This window comes from Pleurodeles waltl, chromosome 10 (genome assembly GCF_031143425.1).
Source record: "Pleurodeles waltl isolate 20211129_DDA chromosome 10, aPleWal1.hap1.20221129, whole genome shotgun sequence".
Lineage (NCBI taxonomy): Eukaryota > Metazoa > Chordata > Amphibia > Caudata > Salamandridae > Pleurodeles > Pleurodeles waltl.
The window spans coordinates 771,082,104-771,106,344 of record NC_090449.1 but is presented as its reverse complement, the minus strand read 5'-3'; the positions used below and the strand labels follow the sequence as shown (position 1 = coordinate 771,106,344).

The 24,241-nt window shown below is 41.0% G+C and overlaps 1 protein-coding gene across 12 annotated transcripts in view; it reads left to right on the top strand.

Annotated features, from left to right (window-relative positions):
• Positions 1-24,241, top strand: part of KIAA1217 (KIAA1217 ortholog) — a 1,319,791-nt gene that overhangs the window by 971,596 nt on the left and 323,954 nt on the right. The window contains exon 1 of one of the 12 annotated variants that reach the window (XM_069211379.1): positions 7,287-7,499. The exons of the other annotated variants lie outside the window; for them this stretch is intronic. The gene's annotated coding sequence lies outside the window, so the exon portion shown is untranslated. Of the gene's footprint in view, positions 1-7,286; positions 7,500-24,241 lie in introns of those variants that run through there. 12 annotated transcript variants of the gene reach the window in all.

Below are 24,241 nucleotides of genomic sequence, written 5' to 3'. Positions count from 1 at the left end.
AAATTTTCTACTAGAGAGGCAGCTTCCTCAATGCGAGTGGCAGCTTTCTAAGCGTGAGCAGTAGCAACCTGCCGCAACTGCCCACGTTCAGAATTCTCGCTCGCACTTGCCAATTTAGCGATTTCTCTAGCTTGTCAACTTATCATTGGTGAACCATGCGAGGGAAAAAACTCTGTGGGTAAAACTCCACGAACTCCACCAGCAGAGCAGAATTCTTCGCCCACCCCTAATAAACAGAGGAATTCAGAACAAGGACAAAACAGAGATTCAGAACAAGGAAATAAAGGGAACTGCTGCCAACAGAAAGAATACATGGTCAAAAGCAGGGAAAACAGAGAAATCAGAATATCAGGCTGGAAAGGATGGTGAGACTGAGAAACAAGGAAAACACATAAACACAATGCAACTCAGGGCAGCCACAGGAAAACAGGATACTGCAAAAAGCAGTTGCAGGAATCAGAAACTCCTCTCAAGGTTTCAAGGATTCAGGAAAGCAGGCACATTCCGAAGAGGAAAGTAGGAACATACAGCAACAGCAGTTTAAGCACAAGCTCTGAAAGCAGAGCCAGGCTTAAATCCTTCCTCTCAGCTCACAGTTGGACAGGGTGGTAGAAATTCAGAAAGGGTATGAGCAGGATGCAGCACAGTGCAGGTGAGAGCAGTCAAAGTCTTTTCACCAGCTCTCTGCATGAAAGAGTGCACAGAGGTTTTAGGAAGCAAGTAGTGGGCAGAACTAAACTCCGGAGTGGTACATTGATTGAATCTTATTTCATACTATGACAGTAATTCATGTTAGAGAGCACATTGGGATGCTGGAAGTGGTAAGCTAGAGTTCCAAGTATAATATGATTCATACAAAGTCTCCTCTCCAGCACTCCTGATCGGGTAAGGCATACAAGTAACATAATGCATTATTGGTAGATAAGTACACCCTGAAATGGAATCTGGAGTGGATCTGATTTCTGAGAGGTTTTGAATATTGAAGTACAGTGCAGATTCCAAACTAGTATTCCTGATGGCAGCAGGTGCATAGAAAGTCCTTATGTAGTGCCACGCAGAATTTTGACACTGTCTGGAGTGGAGATCTAAAAAGCAATTACTTGATGTAAGCCATAGAAGGATACAAGTCATCAGATCAGAAACACTGTAAAACAGCTATGCTCCATTGGGGGAACAAACTCAAGAACATAAAGGAAAGCCATTGAACAAATAAGGAAATTAGTTGGACAAAAAAAACTGATCACTGGTAAGCAACCATCTTGCACAAAACCCTTTGCTCAAAGTACTGATATTGTACCTATCAGGGCGTTTGACAGCAGTTACTGTATAGGCTAAACTTAAAAATACAACACAAAGCAACACAAACCAACTATAATTATCATAATACTTATGGAAATCTTGACTACCCTCAGTCATAGTCCTCTCTGTTCCAGTCCTCACTGCTGAGGAGAGACACCGATCCCCTAAACAGGTTCCCCCAAAAAAGCTTGGCTTAGTATTCTTTTTTAGTTTATGTCCAAATGCTGACGTATAAGTACCCTCCTCATTCCTATAATGGCCTGTTTGTAACAAGCTGATTAAAGTAACTTGAGGTGCCAAAAGAAAGGGCGTGAGGGGAGTATACGACTGAGAAAAGGAAGACTATGACTCAGGGTAATGAAGATTACTAGTAAGTAATATGTTCATTATCCTTTTGTCCATCCTCCTCCTCAGAGTCCTCACTGCTTGAGGATTTAACAAAGCTTACAATACAGCCTTCAACAATGATCAATATGTTCATGTGAGATTTATTAATACCAATTTCTTCATTGCTAACATTAGAATTCCAGCACCACAATTTTGAGAGGCAGAATTATCTAATCGCAACCTGTACTGGCTTACAAAAGTGTGTGAGGTACAAGGTATGGCTGCCCTACAAATCTCCTGCAACAAAACATCATAGACTTTAGCCGAAGAAACAGAAATTATCCTCAGAGAAACCCTGTATTTTTTCTGGACTAGGTTCTTCAACCGATCTATATGCTTGGGATATGGGCTGAAGGACCCACCTACTTAAAATGGAAATATAAACCTTGCCCTTGTTGGCCGAACCATAATACACAACCAGTGATTTTAAAAGTCAAAAACCCTTGGTCCTGTCCAGGTACAACAACAAAGCTCTCTTAACATCTAGAAATGAAGCACCAGAATCATTGAACACGGCAAAATATTCTGTTAAATAAATATTAAATGAAGCTTTGATTGTGCTTTTGGCCTGGATTTGGGATCCGGAAATAGAACTACCTTGTCTGGGAAAATCCTGAGATATGGGTATGAAATTACTAGAGGTCGTAGCTCGCTCAACCTTCTAGCAGAGGTGATGGCAATAAGAAAGGCTACTTTAGGAGCGAAATGCTCACAGAGCGTTGCCTTTAGACCCCTAAGTACTACAGAAAGCTGTGAAGTGGGCACTTGATTAGGAATCACCAGCTTTTTCAGGATAAATCTTTTTATAAATATAAAAGCTAGAGCAAACACATTTGGCATGTTCCCACTGGACTCCATGAATGCCCTAATCTCTGCCCATTGGGCCGTTAAGGAGGCAGGAGCTAGGTTTTTCAAGAAACTTTCTCTTAAAATGTAGAGTATATGAAAAGTATCACAAATAGCTGGATGTAAGTTCTTATCTAGACATCATCTGCAAAAATGATCACAGGGCTTTTCAAAAAGATAATAAAATTCCACTTTTGTGTAAGTTTACTACTTTTTTGGTATTCACAACGTATGAAGTAAAAGTAATTTTACGACTGCAGAGAGTTACCAGTTGGGCCAGAGAACTGTGCATATAAAATATAGGACAGGTATATCTTTTCATGTCCAGTTTTCTGCCCTAACTGCCTTTTCCTTAGCATGCACAACATGCACAATCAGTGGATGTAAATGTAGGCCATGTGGCCTGCAAACGGTGTGTCCTGAGGCAACAGCCAGGTCCCCCAGCCAGCACTGCACATAACCAGGGAGCATATCTCAAAACACTGCACTGTATCTTCATCCGCCGAGCGATACGAAAGGAAAACATAAGTGAAATAATAAAAACTGAACATTCTGCTTTACTACACTGTTGATGGAGAAGGGATCCTTAAATCTTAATATCTTGGTGTAGTCATCAAATCTCCACTGGTCGTATGAGCCTTTGATTGTCGCCTTGAATCGTAAGAGAGGAGGAGCTAGCATCAGCAATACATTTCAATTGCAGTGAAGCCAGTGTGGTTTCACAGGAACAACAGAGAGTAAGGTGTCCAAACCATAAAGGTTTTATTAACAATTTAATCAAAGTTACAATTCATTCAAGAATCAGCAAATTATTCAGCTTATAAAATAAGCATTTATATTCAAATGATCATGCAGTCTGATTGTGTATATTATCAAGAGAAAGATGCAAAATATAACAACATAAAGAAGACAGAATAGGAGGATAAATAATTTTATTCTGCCATTTTTTCGCTAGAAGAACTCACATAAAAACAATAATACATTATCATCATCATGAATCATCACAAATATAAGTTCTGTCAAAACACAGCAAAATATAGCACGTCATTAATATTGATAAAATGATAACATTAAAATTAAGTAGACTGGTTCCATCAAGGAACTTCTCTATTCTAAATAGGTATTGACAGGGAAGAGGTGACTCCTAAGAGGAAAGTGTCAGCATCAAATGAACCAAGTTTAAGGTGCAGGGGATATGCACGAGAGCCCAGGCATGAAGCTGAACACCCTTGGCAAGGTAAATCAGTAGAGTTAGGAAGAGATCTTCTCTTAGTGAAGTCAAGACGGGGTTGCCTAACTATTCTACAGAACACATAATTTGTGAAACAAAGTTCTGGAAGCTTCTCCACATCAGTTCCCACCAAACAGTCCAATCAGCTGCTATCATTCCCTGTGAACAGGTAGAGACTCCTTAGTTCCCCAGCCCTGGACAAAGAAACACATACATGCGTGACCTTGGATGTATCACAGGTCTGGTCTGCCTGGTACGGGAGTATCTCTCCCCCCACCACGGTCTTTGTGTCCACAGCCAACTTTTAATTTATTTCTAACTGTCTAACAGTTTCAATGCAATAACAATAAGGCTATTCTATCTATCAGGAAACTCGATAAGATACATGCAGAAGTGGAAAGAACATGAGACTTGCAGAGTATTTTATAAACATTAAATGAGTAGAAACTCGGGCCTGGTTTAGAAAACATGGTTCCCAAGCAAGTGCAGTGAGCGTGAGTAGATGTATTGACTATATTTCGATAATATATATGTGGCTGTCCTCTAAGGGAACCTATAACCACCATATTGCACACATATTAATATTTATAAACACACATTGAGTATAGTTTGCAGATAGATACGTGGAGCACTAAATTACGCTGCTCTAATGTCGGAGACAGAAACTCGCAGGCTATCATTGGAGGGAAGTGTGTACGTGTATGTCACAATTGTGAAGTAAATTAAAGAAAAGACTATACTATCCATAGTGAGGTTTTTACTGAGTTTGGGGAAAGCTATGTGGGGCGGATGGGACCTCTCCTCGGCAGTGCGACCTGGGCCGTGAAGGACAGACAAAGGGTGGACGAACACCCTCTTTATCTTCCATAGAAAACAATGTCCCTGAAACCGAAGAATGTTCATCCCGTTGATCAAATGTTAATGAAAACACAATGGGGAGCAGCTTCTGTTTTTAATAAGCTGCATCAAAGGTACACACCCTCCTCGGCCACGATCTCCCTAAACTAAGCCTTCCAGGACAGGGCTGTTTGACTTGGAATAATGTCTTAGCTTTACCAGTGCAGGTTTGCTCTCCTCCTCAGTCCGTGCTGCTCCCTCCAATGGGCAGTCACGGTGATACTTGAGTGACAGGCCTGTGATTGATTAATTGACTCCTCCTGGAACTCTGCGCGAGCGGGTGTCTGTCTGCCTCAGCTCCGTGTCGCACTGAAAACTGAACACCCTTTCTTCGCAGGGTGTCATTATTCGGCCACATTCCCCTTCCAATTAGAACGTCTCTGCCAGTCAGCACTTAACCGCATTCCTACCACGCTTCTGGATAGACCGTCACTTGTCTGCAGTCGGGTACATGCGAGACCGCGACTGCACCAACACCAGCAGGCTGCGCATTCCAAGGGAACGGCCTCGGTGGACACCCGGGACCGAATGCTGTTATGTCTGCGTTGCTTCCACTGACAAATGCCAAAATACGCACTCCCCAGTCTGAAAATATGCCTGTTTTAGGTGGGGATGACCTATGCTGCTAATGTTGTTTATAGCTAAATTATAGGGTTAGCACATTTTGATATACTTTAGAAGTTTACCAAATAGCACATGTGTATATTACGCCAAATACAGCAGAATCATCATTAGTGCCAAAAGTTTCGAACCTAATGGACACATTCTTCTAGTGCAATAAAATCATCGCAAATGGTTGAATGTTTTGTGACTTCTGATTTTTATCAGTGGAACTTCTATAGCTAAACCACATCAGAAAAATAAGAGGATCTTTAGTTTTAGGTACCAACAATAACATTAAATGTTTTATTTACAGTTTTTATTAGAATCTTAATAGACATGGTTATTCTTTTTGCAAACTAAAAGCCAGCAGAACACTAACTATACACTGAACAGCTCTCCCTAACAAAATGCATCATAGAAAATAACCTTTTCATTATTCATACATCTCAGAAAATAGATTCCAAATCCACTGAACTGTTTTCAGATCACTTTTAGTTTGAAGGCAAATCCTTCTAAGGCCACGTTTCTCAACGTCTTTAGACCCATCTTCAGCTGGTAGATTAGTAGCCGATTCCCATTTTTCTTTTTTTTCTTGTAAACGTGGCTTTTGGTATGCCTCTCAATGTTAAATCCAGTGTTTCAGCCGTGACACTATAAACATCAAGAAAGTCTGTGGATTTATAGATTACTGGATTTGAGTTTGTCTCAAGAATCTCTGAATAACTGAATTCCTTATTTGCTTAGGAGTTTATAAAGCGCTCCCAATTGTGTTACTTTGAAGCAAGCAAGTCATTAAAACTATATATAGTCTTAAATTAAGTGTGTACACCCAAATTATATTTGATCTGGCTGAAGCTGTGCTAATAATATGCTTCGTACTTAAGATCTTGCTGAAGCATGTGAGACGTGGTTATGTGACCCAGCGGTTAGCAAAAGCGTTTGGAGTAGGCAGAGATAAGGCAGATAGATAGGTCTTGTGGTTTCTTCTGACTCTGAGGTGGTTATGTTGCCCCACACTTCCCTCTCCGCCTACTGAAACCTTTTTTGGTTTCCCTTCCAATCTTGTCTCTAGATTCTAATGTATAGACAGAACTCTTAAGTCTCAGGACATCTTGTGAAGTATATCTGTTTGCACTCTGGTACCCATAGTCTTGTTTGGTCCATTATAAATTCAGGAGAACCACGTTGCCTTCTGGTACTTGTCTGTTTTTTACACTATAACTTGAGAATTAGTTTGCATTTGAGTGGTTGTGGCATCCCTTGTCCAGTTATTCATCCAGGGCTAGTTTGATTCTTGTAGTCTTGTTTGTTCTGTTTAAAATTCAGGACTACTTTGCAGTCTGGCGATCGTCCTGTTCGTCCAACTATAAATTCAGGGATACTTTGCTTCTGGCGCTTGTTCTGTTTGTTAAATTAGACATTAGAAATTATTTCGCATTCTGATACCTGTGGTCCTGTGTGTCCAATTAAACACTGAGGACTACTTTGCATTCTGGTACTTATAGTTATTTTAAAGTCAAGACTACTTTGTATTCTGGTATTTGTAGTTTTCTATGTTCCATTGTAAAGTCAAGACTGCTTTGCCTTCTGGCACTTGTAGTCTCGATTTTCCCTAGTGTAGGTTCAGTACTATAAGCACTATAATGCAATTAAAAAGCTGGATAGGGTGAAATATTCAAGCACGAAGCTTACAAGCCCGGGAGTCTGCAGAGAGTTCCTGGACCAGAACTAATGTCCTCTGGTGTAGGGAGGCAGAACTTTACAAATGCGAGCTTGCAGGCTGTGTGTTTTCTTGCACTTTCTTTGTCTTTGAGAGGTTAGAAAAACACCAGCCATGTTGTATTTATAAACATCACGTGCTTCCAGCCGGGGTCCGCGGTGCCTGCCAAGCCGAACACATGGAAGACGCATTTCTCATTAGCTCAGCACTGGTTTCAGTTGTACCGGTTTCCGGGACAGGGAAATGCTTTCCTGCTCAGATGTAACTTTAAATAGAGGCGGCGCTGCTCCTGCAAACACATGAACGCTCCCGGGCGCGCTCGAGAGAGGAGGATACAGGGCGAGACGCCTCATACTTCAGCTCAGAGCATCACAGCCGCGCTCCGCGGGCGAATCACTTCGACAAATGCAGGAGAAGCGCTGCTGCACAGAGGCTTTTTGGGGTTGAAGTACCTCGAAATGTCCGAAAAGCTGTGGTAGTTCTCCGCCAAGTGGCTATTTCTATAGAAAATGCAAGGTGAGTGTAGGATATTTCAAGATGTTTTCAGGACAGAGTGTGCCTTTCTGCTTCGAGTGGGTTTGTAAAAGTATATATTGATTTTGAATGACGTGTTCCGAAGCGGAATTGCTGCAGTATTCATGTGCGTGTGATTATTTGTCTTTCTGCTCTAATATGGCAGGGGCTTCGGTTTCAGTGATCCAGACGCCAGCTGTGCGACAGTCGAGTTTGTCTGCGAGTGCAAAGATGAGTCTGAGGATGCCAGGGCGCCCGTGTCCGCAGTCCGAAGACTGACGCGCTTTAGATGTGTGCACTCTGTTGTCTGTCACAAGAGTGATAACAACAGAAAGACAAAATGTACTAGCGTGCCGTAAAAAATAGAAAACATGTTGGGAATGTGTTTTTGTTTGTTCCCGTTTTTGTGAGCGCCGCAGGAGGTGGCTGCGAGTGGGTCACGATGCTGTGAGATAAACTGTGGAATTTGTTAAAAAAAACAAACATCTTGTACAGGTGGGGCTCCTCATAAGTCTAACGCATTCCATATTTTCACTAATGCAGATCATGCTTGGGCTCAGCTCGTGAGACCTCCGTTTCTCTTTAGTGGAGTTCGTAGGTTATGTTGTTCCTTCTTTGCGGCTGATCATAAAAAGCTGTTCCTCTGCATTAATTTTTTTTTTAACAAAAAGGCAAACTGCAGGAGTGAAGTTCTTTGTAGAGTCTTAAGTAGGCCGGAGCGAAATTTTATTTTGTCAAAAGGCATTTCCAGCTGCCTGAACCGGTCCCCGCAGCTATCTCGTGATATATTTTTACGCAAAGCCTTCACTAGCTTGAAAAAAGCCACAGTAGATATCCAAAACTCGCATTTGCTCTAAAAGTGTAATATTGTGTAACTTTTATGGAAGTATGCAAAAAATGTGCAATTTCACCCACCCGTAGTCGTACACTGGGATGCTGACCTGCACAGCGAAGCAAATCGGTGAGATGCCAAGCACATTATTTAAGCGTCAATCTTCACTTCCGTTATAAATGGACTGTTAGTGGAACTTCTCTCTTTCTTTCCGGTAGTGCATCAAACTTTTCAGGACAACGGTTAGCCCGCTAAGAATGCCAATGTCGAGCTGGTGAACGATTGATCCAGAGTTGTAACAGTTGTAAGGTGGCAAGATAATGTTTACACACTCCCACACCCTCTTTCCCTCACCATGCTTTCGGGAATCGGTCTGTACCATCAGGTACTCCACCACCCAGGTTGCATCAGCGCCTCTATTTACTTTGGTTCAAAAGGCTGCCTAAAAATAGGCTTCCCCGCAGCGGCTCAAAGGGCAAGAGGCTTCTGCAGCACAATACTCTTTATTCTCCACGCTGCACGTCCCGGACACCACGCCCAGTGTTATTACAAAAACATGCATCTGGCTGAAGAAACCCCCGCGTAAGCTTTTCAGAGCTTAGTCTGGGGCCTAGAGCTCGGTTGGCCGCAGCACTGTGATGGGATAACTGCATGCTTTGGCAGACGCATCATATAATCATATATGTCGCACGCTGAGAAGGATTACAAGGCGGCTATTTTAAGATTCTGGTACATTTTTTGATATTGTACAGTTAACTAAGTAACATGTAAAAGCTAAATAAAAGTAATATGTGAAAGCTTCCTTGTAGTTTTCATAGCATCGCTCTTCAGTGCAACTTAATTTTGTGCACAGGCGAGCTGGGATATTTTAGCTGTTTCATTAACAGAGAAATTTGTATCTCGGGTTTACATCCCTATTTCCTGCACACACATGTGCATCGTTGTTGGTTTCAGATGAATTTCTATGTACAGTGCACCTGTTAGCTAAAGAATGTAACATGTGACAATTAGTTGTACCTTTGGACTGTAAAATAGTCCGTTGAGCACTGTAATGCATGCACTCTATTGGAGGCGGAATGATAACACAAACAGCCAGTAGTATGATGAGAGAGAATGATAGTTCTCTGGTGGAGTTAACTACAACCTGATGTATATTTTAAAGTATTGGTAACAGTAGGTTTTGCAGACAGCTTTGTTGCCAAGCTAGACCTATAAATCATCCCAGGGCCTTTGTGGCATGTATAACCATTCAGTTAATATGTAAAAAAAATAATTTCTGGTAATAACACACAGTGATACCATTTCACAGTGATTATCCTTCTTCCTCTCATATAGAGTATTGTGGCTAAGGATTGGAAGAGTGTTCCCTCGTAATCCTACTGCCAATACATTTCAATACATTTTCCAGTTTTACCAAAACTCCTAGTTACCGTAAAACACTCTTGATGAGTTCAGTTCCTGGATTTCCCATGTCCTTGATATTACATCTGGCAAGTGAAAGTCCCAGAGAGTATCCTCTTAAAATGGTTTACTCTCACAGGCTAAATCGGTGACAGGGGGCCCTTTTGAAATATAAGCATCCCATCCCCCCCCCCCCCCCCCCCCCCCCCCCGGGATGGGTAGAGCCTGAGGGGTCAGTGTAGTAGATTAAGGGGAGGGGGCATGCAGCCGATATTTTTATGCGGGGAAGGGGTGAGCCCCCCCTTCCACAGCCATTAAGGCCCTGGGGACCCCATCACCTGGGGTCGATTTTGTTTTAATGGGGAGGCAAGTGTGCGCCCCCAACCAAGCCAGGGTACGGCCCCAGGGACCCAATTTCCAAAGGCCCGATGTACGTTATTTTAGGAAGGTGGGCATGGGGCTCACTTCCCTGAGCCATTGTATGGCCCGAGGAATCTCATCCTGGACTAGTTCAATGTTGGTGTCCTGTTCCCTGCCTGGGCGGACAGGGAAGACTTCAGTTCTCCCACCCGCTGGGTGGAATCCCTTTATATTGTTACATAAAAACACAGAAAGTTACTGAAAAAGCAAAGTTAAGGTGACAGTTATAGTTAAGTTTGAACAAAAAAAGTAGACATTCACAATAAAAAAAAGAGGCTAACATGACATTATAATTAGGCAAAATGCAACATTTTAAACTTTAAAGAACACTGAAATTCCACAGTTATAGATATCTCAAGTTACTATAATTTGAGCCCTGAAGTAACTACAACTCATGCCCTCATCATGCACTCACATACTGCATCACATATGACATGTCCAGTGGCTATACTGATAACATCCCTAATCATATCTGAAATGACATAATTGATGACACACTTTGTATGACGGGCATGGGTTATAGTTACTTTAGGGTACAAGTTATAGTTAACTTGTGATAACCATAGCTGGTGACTTTCAGTTGTGTTTAACATTGCTTAGACCTTTGTTCTATTCAGTGGATCTATATGATTTATAGTTAGGTTAGACTTTCCAAAGGAAGAGTGTGTTTTGTCAATAACTTTGGTGCCCTTTGACAAATCTTCATAAAACTTTCCAAAAAAGTTCTACTACCTCAGCTTATTCCTGAAAAGTTTAAGGGCGATCTGTCATGTAGGGGCTGAGGAAAAGGAGATTCCTAAAACACAATTTCCATAAGACATTTTAGACAGCACTAGCTGCCTTCTGATTGGCTGAGTGGGCTTTTTTGGAGTGTGCTCTCTGATTTGCTGGCCACAACATGAACAGAATATGTTGGAGTGGCTAATACAGGACTCAGGATTTTGGTCCCCTGTCTTGAAATAGTTTAAAAAATGATTTTGGGGGCAGGGTAGGGATATCCTGATCACTAGCCCTTGTGTAGGGGTTCCCAGAGAGGGCTCTCCTGCTCTCTGGGCCTGAAATAAATAAAATTGAGGGGTCACAGCCATCCCACAGGACTGGTAAAATTAATTACCAAAACAAATGTGGAGTGGCTGTCAGTGGGCGGGGTAGGGGCTGGCCGCCCATTGGATATTGGGGGCAACGGCGAGCTGCACATATTAAGATGTGTGCGTGCGCGCACACACACACACACACACACACACACACACACACACACACACACCCCTTCAGCCAACCCTCTTCATCCATTCGTCTGTAATTGTCATTCACATCTTTCTTCCACCCTCTACAGCATGGGACTGGGGTCAGCCCACTTCAGTCATTTGCTGACTTTAGGATTATTGACAGCATTCTGTCCTTTTCACAAAGAGTACATGTACACACAAAGTATTACCCATCAAAGCCAGGAACTAATGTGGCAGTGTGTACTTTTTGAGATTAAAACATGTTTTTCCTTTTTTATATTTATTTTGATTGATGGGGTCCATAACGTTTTCCCAACAATAAAGTTGTAAAAACAATGACAAAACAAAAAAGTATTTATAGAGCCAAAAGGGGGGAATCCAACACCAGAACTACTGGCTTCGGCACTGCTTGTTTAGTGATACAGTAAGTAAGCTGAGGCACATTAATGCACAGGTAGCTAGCAGAGACCTACTCACCTTAAAGATTTATGTTAACGGGTAGGTGAAATCACCCTTTGAGATTCTGAATGCATTGCAGCTCTCTTGAAGGATATGCTGATAAAGCTGATCTTGAGCAAATAATCCAGTTTGCTGTTGGTCTCTTTCTCCTCTGTTTTTCCATTCTAGTGCTGTAGTTCGACACAACCCAGCCTCAGTAGTCTGTCCAGTGCTTCGTATGATGATTGGTCACTCTTTGCAGGCAGGGGTTGATCTACTTGGCCCAAAGGGAGCAGCTATATTCAGTTTGATGATATCCCTTTATTGTGCAGTACCAATCCACAAAAATAAAAATAAAATACACACGCTGCACAGTGCATCTGACCAATTCATTAGATTATAGTTACACACTTTCTAATGAGATTTCATGTAATGAGGTAGGCTGTAGGAAAATTATAATCTTTTCAGTTTTTAAAATACTTAATTTCATACAGTCTAAATCACTAAATAATACATCACTATTATATACCTCTCCAAACCCCTATAACCATCCTAGATTTAGACCAGTCTCCTATTGCCATGTGTAACAAAAATCATGGACCAGACAGTGTGCAATCTGGTCATAGACGTTTCAGCAGTAATGGACTCAATACACCTCATTCTAGGTAGAATTTGTCTAGCCAGAAGCATAGGGTTTGTGCTGAGCTCTGGTCATGCCAACTTATTATAGTTAATGGCATCTGTGGCTGTGCCCTCACCCTTTTGGAATTATTTGCCCTTGTAACATTGTCAACCACAGGATGCAAAATGGTCATCTCCCTTTGTTCACAGGACGGTTCTGGATTAATTTTCCCTGTTTCACAAATCAGTGACTTTGACCCTTTCACCTTCCCAATCTCAGTTTCACCATCTACCCTATTTAGAAATTCAGGGCTTAACATTGACTCCTATTTAATGCAATCTTTGCTGCGGACTAAATTTTTAGATTTCCATTTTTAGATTGCATGAGGGAATATGGCCCACTGCTTTCACACTTTGTAAGTATGTTAGGTCCATTAATAACTGGGCGTGTAGAAAAAACTTAAACTGAACACAGATAATACCAATATGATAATTGTAGATGGAAAAGAAAATCCGGAACAAAATATTTTTTGATCATATTTTGATTAGAACTTCCATAGACACATTTCAGCCGTATTAAATGTGGTATTTAAGTTGACTAAAAGACATCATGTCGATCTGAAAAAATAGTTTGTGTGATTAATGTTTTGGCGTGTAAAACTATTCAGATACTTTCCCATTCCTGTCCTACACAATACAGTCTTCATTGTCAACCAACCAAGTCACTGTGGCAGTGCCTTACTCTTGGCAGTAACTACATAACAAAACTTTCCATGCCACACAGACGGAAACAGTAGAAAACTAATCAGAACGCCTCTTCAAAATCTGCTTCATCCTTACAAAACAAAAGTACACAAATCTCGAACCACGATCTTCACAACAACATTGCAACCTGATTCAGGTTTTCATCCTTAACAAAATAATCTGATAAGAAGAAAATCAAGACCACGCCTACACCATCTCGCCACAAAGCATCTGAGACTTTAGCTCAGTATTGATTTCAGTAGAAATAAATGGTCAAAGGCTCGGTCCAGTTTGCCTCTCCATACCTCATCTAGCCCATCAGTCTCTTCAACATAATCCCAGAGTTGCCAACGCCTGCTATGGCTCTTTAATGTAATACATCATTCCAGGAGGAGCAGTTGACTACAAAGGCAATAGTCTGCAGTCACAAATCACACTCATGTCACAGGATAATAAAATACCAATCGGGAAACTTGTACAGGATACAATCCAAAACAACCCCTTGTTGTACACTCATAGATCCCCATTCCATTCAAAACACAGTTCTGAATAATCATTCAAAGATATATAGGAATGTGTTCTAAAAGAGCTCAAAAAATGAAAAGCAGTGTTCCTCATTATGTTTGGCCATGTCAAAAGCCATTGATAGGCTATCATGGCATCCTTCAAGCCACCTCAGAGACTGGTTTAAAACACTTTAATTTTGCTTTCTCTGGACACATCTTGTTCCGCCTACCTGCACAATAGGTTAAGATCGACCCTTTCTCCTTACCCAGTTACTATATGTTCCATCAACTACCACTCAATGTTACAATATCACATATTCACATTTTAACTTTACATGTATGTTCTCCCCAGTGTTATCAAGTCCATTGGATCATTTTCCAAATGTATTTAGAAAACCAGCAACTAGGCACACTCTCCTTATGCACAGCTAAGAGTCCAATAGAGGACTCATTCACCATTTGATGACCTTCTTCTGCTTAAGGGCAAACCTGGGCCGGATCATCCATAGTAATTCAGCTCTAAATGGCAAGAAAACAAAAGTAAGTTGTAAGTGAGCAAGATAAGATCTGCACCTATATTCCTTTCTCCATTATCTCCCTTGGCCTACCTTTGGGCAACACTCACCTGGTCCATAATAATTTTAAGACTGAATGATGCCAGTCTGCTGTAACATCTTCATCTTAAACTTCCCAGTTGCTAAACTATTAAGTATCCAAAGCAAAGTAGCCTGTTTGGCATATAATCTGGATCGCTGAAAAACATGCTTTTAAATGTTTATGCACTTTACGTCACACTCAAAACCTTATGAAGTTCTCTTCCATCAACATTCAAAGGAGGATCTTCCAGATCTCACCCAGCTAAAGAGCTAATTTAACTGGGGCTGTACTGCTGTTAGTGCTACAGTTATACAGACAAAACCCAGGAGAATGTAGCCCTATGGTGCAAGTTTCTATTTTGCTGAACTCTGATACTGTACTTGATAGTATAGCCGAAATTGCTGTAATTCATGAGCCTTGTAATAAATCTCTATTTAGACTAGTCCCCTTCTGCACATTGTGCTGTAACGCAGATCAGCTAGAGCTTGTTTACACTCAACCTTTTCTTCCCATGTTTATTCCGCAACACTCCCCACCATAACCTCCATACCTTTTCCACCTTCTCTAATAATCTACTCTGTAAGGAAGGTTTCTGAAAATTTAGTTTGACTCCTCGCAGTGACAAACTTGAGCATTTGCAAAGAATCCCCAAAGTTGTAATATCCTTCAATGAAATTTCATTCTGATATGGCATAAATAATCTGGGCTAGTTGCTCTGATCCATCTAAATGAACTAGTCCTGTTGCCTAAATGAGACCCGAAGGTGTGTGTGTGTTAAGGCAACATGCATGGTTGTGGCTTCTCCCCCACCCATATAATTGGGCCACATCACTACTTTTAATGCACAACTCCCCGCATAAATTCTTAAAAAGTAATGGGCAGTTAAGAAACCCTGGATATGCAATTTGACAAGACATCTATCAATATTCAAATGTTGAAAGCATCCTCCTTCACTCCTGCCTTCCACTGTAATTCATTTGCCCATCCCATGCCTTCCAAATACAGTATGTCATTTCATATGACTGATAATCTACTAGAAAGAGCAAGCATGTGAAAATGAGGAGTTACGCAGATTAGACAATCTGAGGCGCTATACTTTATCTATTCCTCAGGCTAAACAAATCATGCAGGCTTTCTCAGAAGAGCTAGGTTACACTGGCTTTCTTCGTGAGTTATTTTTGGTGATCACGAGGTCATAAATATTAGTTTGGACAATGAAGCTTATCCTCATAATTAAAGAAATGACCACATCAGGCCATTTTCACCAACAAAACGATGCCAGAACACCCTACACTTGTGTTTCTAAATTACCTTGAATTCTCACTGCAATATCAGTTTGTGAAATATTATACATGTATTAGTTTTGGCACCAAACATTATCTTTCCATTGTCTGAAAATACCCACTGCCCACAAATTCATGCTATTGTGTAAAATAAATAATTGAATTTTGTCCCCAAACATCTTGTTACACAATTGTTTTCTGCACAATCTGCTTTACCCACTATTTTAACCACAGATTCATTTCAATCTCACCTTAAATTAATATAAAAAATAGTTTATGAATGACATAAATACATGTTTATTGAATATCATAAACAGTAACCACACATTGGCTGTTAACATTTAGAATATTGCATTATCGCTTGGGTGGTGTAAAAGCAAATTGTTTATCTGCCAAACAAATCATATTAATGCTTTATCAAACTCTTCCCATGGTGAAGAGAGCTGTTCATGTCATAAGTAACACTAGAACTGTTAAAAGTGCACAGTTTGACTGGTTGGCTTTCTAGGTCTTACCATAATGGCAGACAGCAACGACATCACCGAAATCTAAAGTCTGCTTTTGATTTTTAAAGGCTCATTATGCCCCAAACATCAACTTGTAGTTTTCTGACAATATTCTTTTGTCCCAAATTCTGGTGCTTCTCTTTTGCTCATAAACCTATTTCCCCCTCAAACACAAGAATTTCCATTTTAACATATCAAATTCACTAATGTTGACCCAAAAAAGCTTCACTTTTTCAACAAATACACAAAATTACTACTGCACTTACTTTGACAGATAATGCCCAGATTCTCTGCATAGTCTCTTGTTCATATGCCAGAAACTGTTTCAAAACACGCCGGTTCTCCTCCCATGTGAGTTGGCTGATTATGATTAAAAGAAAAACAGAAATTCACTGAAAAAATATGAGGGTTAAAGTGACAATATGGTTAGCTATAGTAACAGCTTTTACCTTAGAGCAGGGGTCTCCTACCTTTTCTGTAGTGAGAGCTATTTCTGGTCAGTAAAAATCATTGTGAGCTAATAAAGGCCAAGCAACGCACGCAGTTCATTGACTTTAAGCCTAATGTTCATAGTCAGGTACTATGCTTTGAACAAAATACTTCGACTAGGGGCACTATAACAAGTCTGCCGTGTGTGTCACTGAGAGTGTGGCATTTGGAGGTGTATTTACACGTGGGATATGTATATGGGTGACTGAGAGCATGTGCTGTTAATACTTGTGGCAAAGGACTTACTTTTCACCATATGTGACACCTTTACCTTTATAACAGAAACATGTAACCATTTTTTTAAAGTGCGGAAAAATGTTCTGAAAAAAATGTAATGACATGTGGAACAATTTTCTCCCATTTAAATGTTTCCCACTTAACATAATTGGCTGTATTTTTCTGTTATAAATATGGCACAATGTCTACTAACCACTTGGAGCAAGATGCCTGCTGTGAAGAAAGGTTATACTGCAGAATGGGAGAAAATTAAACTGAAGAGATACATTTTTGTTTATATGGATTTCATAAAACTCATCATTTATTTCCTTCCCCCATTTCCAAGTATCACATTTACAAATACCAGGCATCTTGCTCTCAGTGGCGTGTAGATGTGTTGCCATATTTATAAACGAAAAATACAGCCATTTGTTTAAGTAGGAGAAATTCAAAGTGAAGAAACATGATTCATAAAACATTAAGACATAATTGGCTTAATTGAAAGTGAAGAAAAGCATTGAGACTTAAAAGTTTAATAGAAATGTTTAGATATCTCCAGTTGAAAAGAATTACTGTATTTTTCAGTTATATTTATGACACAGCGTCTACTGGCCACTGGGAGCAAGAGGTCTCTGTTTGTAAATGCCACACTTTGAAATGGGAAAAAATTGAAATGAAGCCTTAACTTAAAGATTAAGGTAACTTTTCCTTTTAATTCTCTCTCATTTGAAAGCATTCAGAAACGTTGTTTTATTCGCAGGCCCCAATATTGTATTGGCAAGTACTTAAATACTTCAGTGCCGCACTTTATCACCTCATGTAAAATAAACACTCCCTTCCCTTAACTTTAAAATGAAAATATGAACAGAGATATTAGCGTTGTAAACTCCTAACCAGACTTTTCTTGCCACATTAAATAGAAAAAAACAAATAACGAGCGTGATTGCGGTATCACAGTGCAAAATAAAGAGATAAAGTAGTCCAGAAACCATACGGAAAACATGGAGCCTCGTATGTTTCCAGTAGGTGGTCGGTGCACTCGAAGAGGGCTAAACACCAGAAAAGGCATGACGTATGTATGCCTTACACTAATGAAAGCAAGCAGATTTTAAAAGGCAAGCCCATGAACCAATGTAAGGGACTGATGTGACATTACTGTGGTTAAAATCCCAAAGAGAGATTACATCAGGGGATGGAGCGCTTTGCGCTCGCCCCTAAAAATTAACTCAAGGCTGCAAGTTATCCTGAAGGTGTCTGTGAGCTTGAATGGTGGGAGACATTTGCCTTAAACTAAAAACAGAAATTCACTGTAAAAACAAAGGTTAAAGTGATGTTATTGATAGGTGTTGAAATAAGATAAAAAAGCTTTAAAAGCAAAGACACTAAAATTCACCAATTATAGTTTACTGATGTAATAGTAATTTGTGCCCCCTTCATGCACTGCTCATGAACATATATATTACATCACTCGTAGAATGCTAAATAACATCATTGATGACATCTCAAAGGACAACATTGATGACATCATACAATCATTGTGACATGAGGTTTGTATACTCGAAGTGATTCAGAACACTACACCTGTGGCTCATTTTCTATTCAACTTAATAGGATTACCCCCTTTAAGACTTCAAGTGACCCACAGATTTAAGTCAAGAGGTTGACTGGTATACATGTGCCGCTAAAAGGTACCTTTTGGCAGGCCCAATGGATTTGTATGGAATTCTAAGTGGGACACCCCTTTATCCTACTTTTTTCAGTAATCTTTACTGCCTTAAAAACTTCAGTGAATTCCTGGAAGTAAACATTTAAACCTTATACACACCCTCACTACACAGAATTCATCTACAGCCCTGTTTCACAGCTCTTTAAAACAGGCATGTGTCCAGATATCCTTTGGTGGATATTGTATTGCGAACAGAATCTTTGGCCTTACTTACAGATATTTTTGTTTTTCTGCTGTAGTTTTTCTAAGAGATAACCTACTTTGATACATACCTCTACAACCCACATCATGTGCGTTTAGCCTTTACCTGGTTTAGCATGGAGTGCTACAGTGACCCTAAATTGTAATGATTTATAAACAATGCGCCATATGGCTTTCAACATGCACATCCACGTGTGCCTCTGGGGCCTATACTATTTCTATGCATTGCACCCACATGTGTTCACACAATAACTCTGTTGTATATGACTATGACATTATTAGTAATGTCATCATTGATTTCATTTGAGATATCATCAGTACTGTCCTTTAACATGTCATAAGTGATGTAATATGTGAGGTCATAAGCCAGGGGTGACAAGGGTGCATATTTAGGTAGCTCAGTAAATAATAACTGGCGAATGTGAGTGTTATTTTTCTTTTGGCTTAAAAGTTAGTTTGTATCTTAATTCAACACCTAACTTTAGCATCACTTTAAACTTTAACAAAATATATTCTGTGCATCATCTGCCAGACAATGCCATTGAATGGCCTTAAATGTCATAATTTAGCCAGCTATTCATCAAATGGCAATCAATTCCAAGGTATACGCAGTCAGGTCTCTGAAGTAATGATATTCTATACCTCTGTTAAAAAACAAAAATAGTGTGTTCGTCCCTAATGTCCATGTATACAAGCCACCACTGCTATCATGTGACCCCAAGGCAGAGAGTTATGAATTGCTCATATTGGGTGATTGAGACATTTAGCCACAGAATATATAATTTGGACAAAACTAAAGAAGGCTAGTGGGGATTTCAAAGTGGAAAATCACTAGTGTGAAGCGTTCTTACAAAGGACCACATCCTAAGAGGGAAAGCCCTCAATTACCCTGTCTGTCTCGGGATGCCTTTGACTAATAGAAAACAGCAAGCCCTTCACAACCTTTCTCTGCTCTTCCACTACCAACCAGTCTAAGATTCAGCCTAAGAGGACAAGGGAAGGCCAAGTACTCAAAGCAGTGGAACATCTGAAAAGCAGCAGCTGCAAGGATGCCTGCCAAGAAAAATATATATATTTTTTTAATTCAAATTCATTTAACTGCCATGTCATGCAACCCCACACTTGTCCTTGCCACATCTATCACTCTGCATAGCTAAATTCCTCAACTCCCCTCATGATATACACCTGAAACAGATAATATAAGCACTTCACAAACCAGAATGCTCATCAACAGCCTTATCCACACCACATATAGATCTATATTTACTATGAATTCACATCCGGTTGAGTCACTTTTGTGGCACAGCCCCAATGCAAAATAATTTACGGCACTAACTAAGCCGCACACAGTCAATTTGTTTGGTTTAGTAAATGCAAAGTAACTGAACCCAGAATATAGATCTGCCTTGCATTATTTTGCCCCAGATGCGCATTGCATGGGTGGGAGCTTGGGGGTTGCCATGCATCCACCCATATATTTCGACACAAACCCAGTTTTAAAAAGACTTGTGAACCTGAGTTTGTACCAAAATAGTGTACCTACCCGACAGAGACCAAACATGGAGAAATAGCTTTATTTCTTCCTGTCACTTCCTCTTCCAATGTGTGCTGTATTCTGTAGAATACATAGAAAGAGGAATATGCTTTTAACAATTCTTTTCCTGCAGGGAGGTATCCCTTCCTGCAGATAAATAATCCTGCCTGTAATGTAGGCGTCTTTGCACTATTGTGTAAAGGTGCCTGCATTGGCAGTAGGCAGCACACAGTGCTCCAGGGCAAGAAGCAAGAAGAAGTGCTCCCTATCTTTGTACATAGGGAGCACTTCGGCTCTGTAGCTTTCATTCAGCGCAGCAAGTTTCCTTGCTACGCCACACTGCATTAAATAATAGTTAAGGTGCCCCTTAGCACATACCACATTGACTCCCTGTTTCTTTTCCCCAAACCAATTCCCCCCACGCGCTTATCCCTGGACCCTCTACTTCTGCTGTTCTTTCTGTTAAAATATATTTTTTTAATTAAACATTTTTTAGGGCCATCCTGCAAATGGCTGACAACCCTCCCCAAATCTGTTTTCACACACTTACAATTTCTATTTTAGGCCTGTCTAGGATCTTAGATTGGTCAATAGAAAAGAAAATGATGCCCTCATCATATTGTATTTATTGAACGCAAGGACAACCAAATATGCCCACTGGACCTGGGTAAGTATATATCAAACAATACAAAACATTAATCGGGACTCATTTAAGGTAAGAAACAACATATGTGAATTAGAGGGCCCTGCAAATTAATGGAAATTGTAAAATCTGTTAACTCAATTAATCAACAAAAGTATTAAACCTACACTGTTGGAAGAACAATCATCATGGCGTCTTCCAAAAAAAAGGAAAGAAAAATCAATAAAGTGCTGGGCCAGTGCAGTTTCAGCCATACATGTTTTATCTTCATATGTACTTAACAAGGTGTGACAATGTGAATCAATAGTGCAGATGATGCAGTGTACAAAAAGTGGTTCAACAGACAACAATCAATAAAATATAAGAACACTGTGTAATCCCCATGTTTGTGTACAGCTTTGAGTTCACAAGTACATAAGGAGGCTCGAGCAGATCTAGCCAAACCTCTGGTTCAATTTCAGATATCAAACCATAAGAAAATATTGTTGACTTTTCAACCCCAAACAACTTCTAGGGGTCTCCACAGGACGCTGTCATCAGACTACCACTCTTATTGGGATGGAAGCAGAGAAACTGGGTCACAGCACAATACCAGGGCAGTGATAACTCTGAATGGTACACTCACTAATGCAGGTCTTGCAGTCAAAATTAAAGGTGTCAAGACAAAGTAAAACCTGACTGGCTCAGCATCAGCCAAACCTAATGTAATGTCCATAAACTCTCAAATCAACTTATGGTGGGCACTAAGGTCCATGCAACAATGCAAAAATTGTTCAGACCCGCCACGGAGGGACAAATGGTTCCCGTAAGGTTTCAACCAAATCAGAACAGACAACCTCAAACCCGTACCAACGTGCTATGTCCCGCACCGTCACCCATATGAGCCATCCCACTAGTCCCAAGCGCCAGACAAACCGTAATAGGTCGCGATGCTGCATGCAAAAATAGTTTAATCGTCCCAGGGTGAGAAGCATCAGGAGTGACATGCTATGTGACAGTTCACTCTGCCATGTGATCCATAGTGGTAAAGGAGGTAGTTTGAGTGAATCAGAACCAGAGTCCTTGTGACTCGTGATATATACACCAAGGGTGCATAAATGTATGATACAACATCCCTGGGGTGAGGCATGCCAATGTTAAAAATAGCTCACAAAACAAAGCTTAGTGAAGTGAGTGGCGAATTGGCACCAGACCCTTCTCTTATCTGCTCACAGCAGGAATACCAGAAGTTGCCAATCCGCCACTAAATAGTTGCCACATAAATCCAAACTGAATAAGGAGATGTGCATCAACTCGAGGTCAAAAAAATGCCCCTAAACCTTCAGCAGCATCGAAGAGTCTTCTCATACTCCTCTCACCAAAGTCACACCTTGTTGTACATGTATGAAGATATTACATGCATGGTTGAAACTGTCCTGGTCCAACACTTTACTGATTTTTCTTTCCTTTTTTCCTGAAGAAGCCACGATGATTGTTCTTCCAACAGTGTATGTTTAATACTGTTGTTGATTAATTGAGTTAACAGATTTAACAATTTCCTTAAGTGTGCAGAATCCTCTTATTCACATATGATGTGGCTTACCTTAAATGAGTCTTGCATGGTAGTTTGTATTATTTAACTCATCATATTGCAGGCATGCACATGTGTGCTCTCACAAAATGATGTGACCATCAAAAGCAGCTGCATCTTTTTTGTGCGGATACTAAACAGCAGCGTCAAAAAGTATTAATTTATACTGCCAAAAAGCATTGCCAAAGCCTTGTTGTATATAGCACTTCATACAGTACTTCTGCTGTTTCTAAGCACCCTGAATAGCCAATGTTACTGTTGATCAATGTCTGGTCCTCATTTGCCTACCGTGGACAGATAGACGGCAGATCTGCTTTGTGAGGGTTGGAGGCCATTATCACTGCAGGTGGCCAGTGTTAACACACTAAGCCATATTAATGTTTTCTTTATTTTTATATATATATATGCATTGTAGTATTGCTATTGGTTGTGATTGGGCGTGTGAGAGAGAAGTGGTGCTGACGTCACACGCCACATGCCGTCGCCATTGATTCGAGCCAGGAGCAGCAGCAGGAGCGGCAAAGAGCGAGGAGCCAGGGCTGCTGGGCTGCCGGGGGTGAGGATTTGATGGTAGCCCCTGGCGAGTCGACTCCCGGGCTCTGGACGCCCTGTCATGCCACACCTGTGATGCTCGTTGTCAGAGGCAGAGAACAGTCGTTATGGCTCATTTCTGCTGAGCCCACGTGATCGCCCATTCGGCAAGATCTATGGCTGAATCGACACAGAATGCAGCAAGTGAGCAGAAGGGCAGGGATGACGTAGACCAGGGCAGTGCAGCTTTGGAGCATTTGGAGTGCTTTTTGGGAGCTGCAAGTCCCGCCGAGTGGCGCAGAAGCAGCCGGCATTAGGTCGGTGCAGCTTGCTCCACGGTGGGCCGCCCATTGTATTCTCTTCTCACTGACTCCATTTCTGGCCGCTATTACTCCTGTTACCACTGTTACTGTCCCATGCAATTTTTGATCTGCTACCCTGTTCCCCTTCCCCCCTGCACTCACAGTGTAGTGGAATAGAGAGTGGGGAAGGTTTGTTGGTTGCCTGCTAAGGCCTTGGACAGGGTTTTGAGGACTTCACGGATACCACGGACAGGATAAGCCTCCATGAAGGACTGTGAAGGGCTGTGTAGGTAAGTGTTAGGCAGCAGTTCCATTGTCTAGGGTCCAGAAGCGGGCAGCAATAGGCTAGTGCAGTTTGCGCCTCAGTGAGGGGGTTACACACCAACTCACCTGCTTAATTCCCCCTCAGTAACATTGGATTGGGCTGTGTCTGTCCTCACTGAGGCAGTCCTGCTAGGTTGTAGTGCAGTCCATGAGTACGGTTTACAGCACAATTTACACTAGGTTTGGCTGTTGCTACCTTAACCAATCTAACCAACCAATCCAACAGGACTTACCCTTTCTCATGCAGTTGTTCTTTAATTAGGACTCTGCAATGAGGTCCAATAAGATGTCTTCTAGGCATCTGCGTTTTGGCCGTTTAGTATCTTCTACTGGCTCAGCTGTTACTACCCTTTGTTCTCCCAAACGTTTAAAAACTATCCAGCATAAGAAGCCACAGTCTCATTTGTCCCTTCTGTAGTCTCACCTTACTATTTTGTCTTTGTTTTCAAAGGGTGGTTGTAGGGAAGCGAAAAAGGACTCCGGACTGGTTTGGGGTATAAACCAAACTGCTACTGAGAAACGGGACATGGATATGGTCTCTTCTCTGGTTGAGTTTCCGTGGCAGATTATGGGATATGGTCACAGGTAACCTTCAGCTGCTCTTCTGAGTTTACCTAATGGCTCTGATGGGCCTC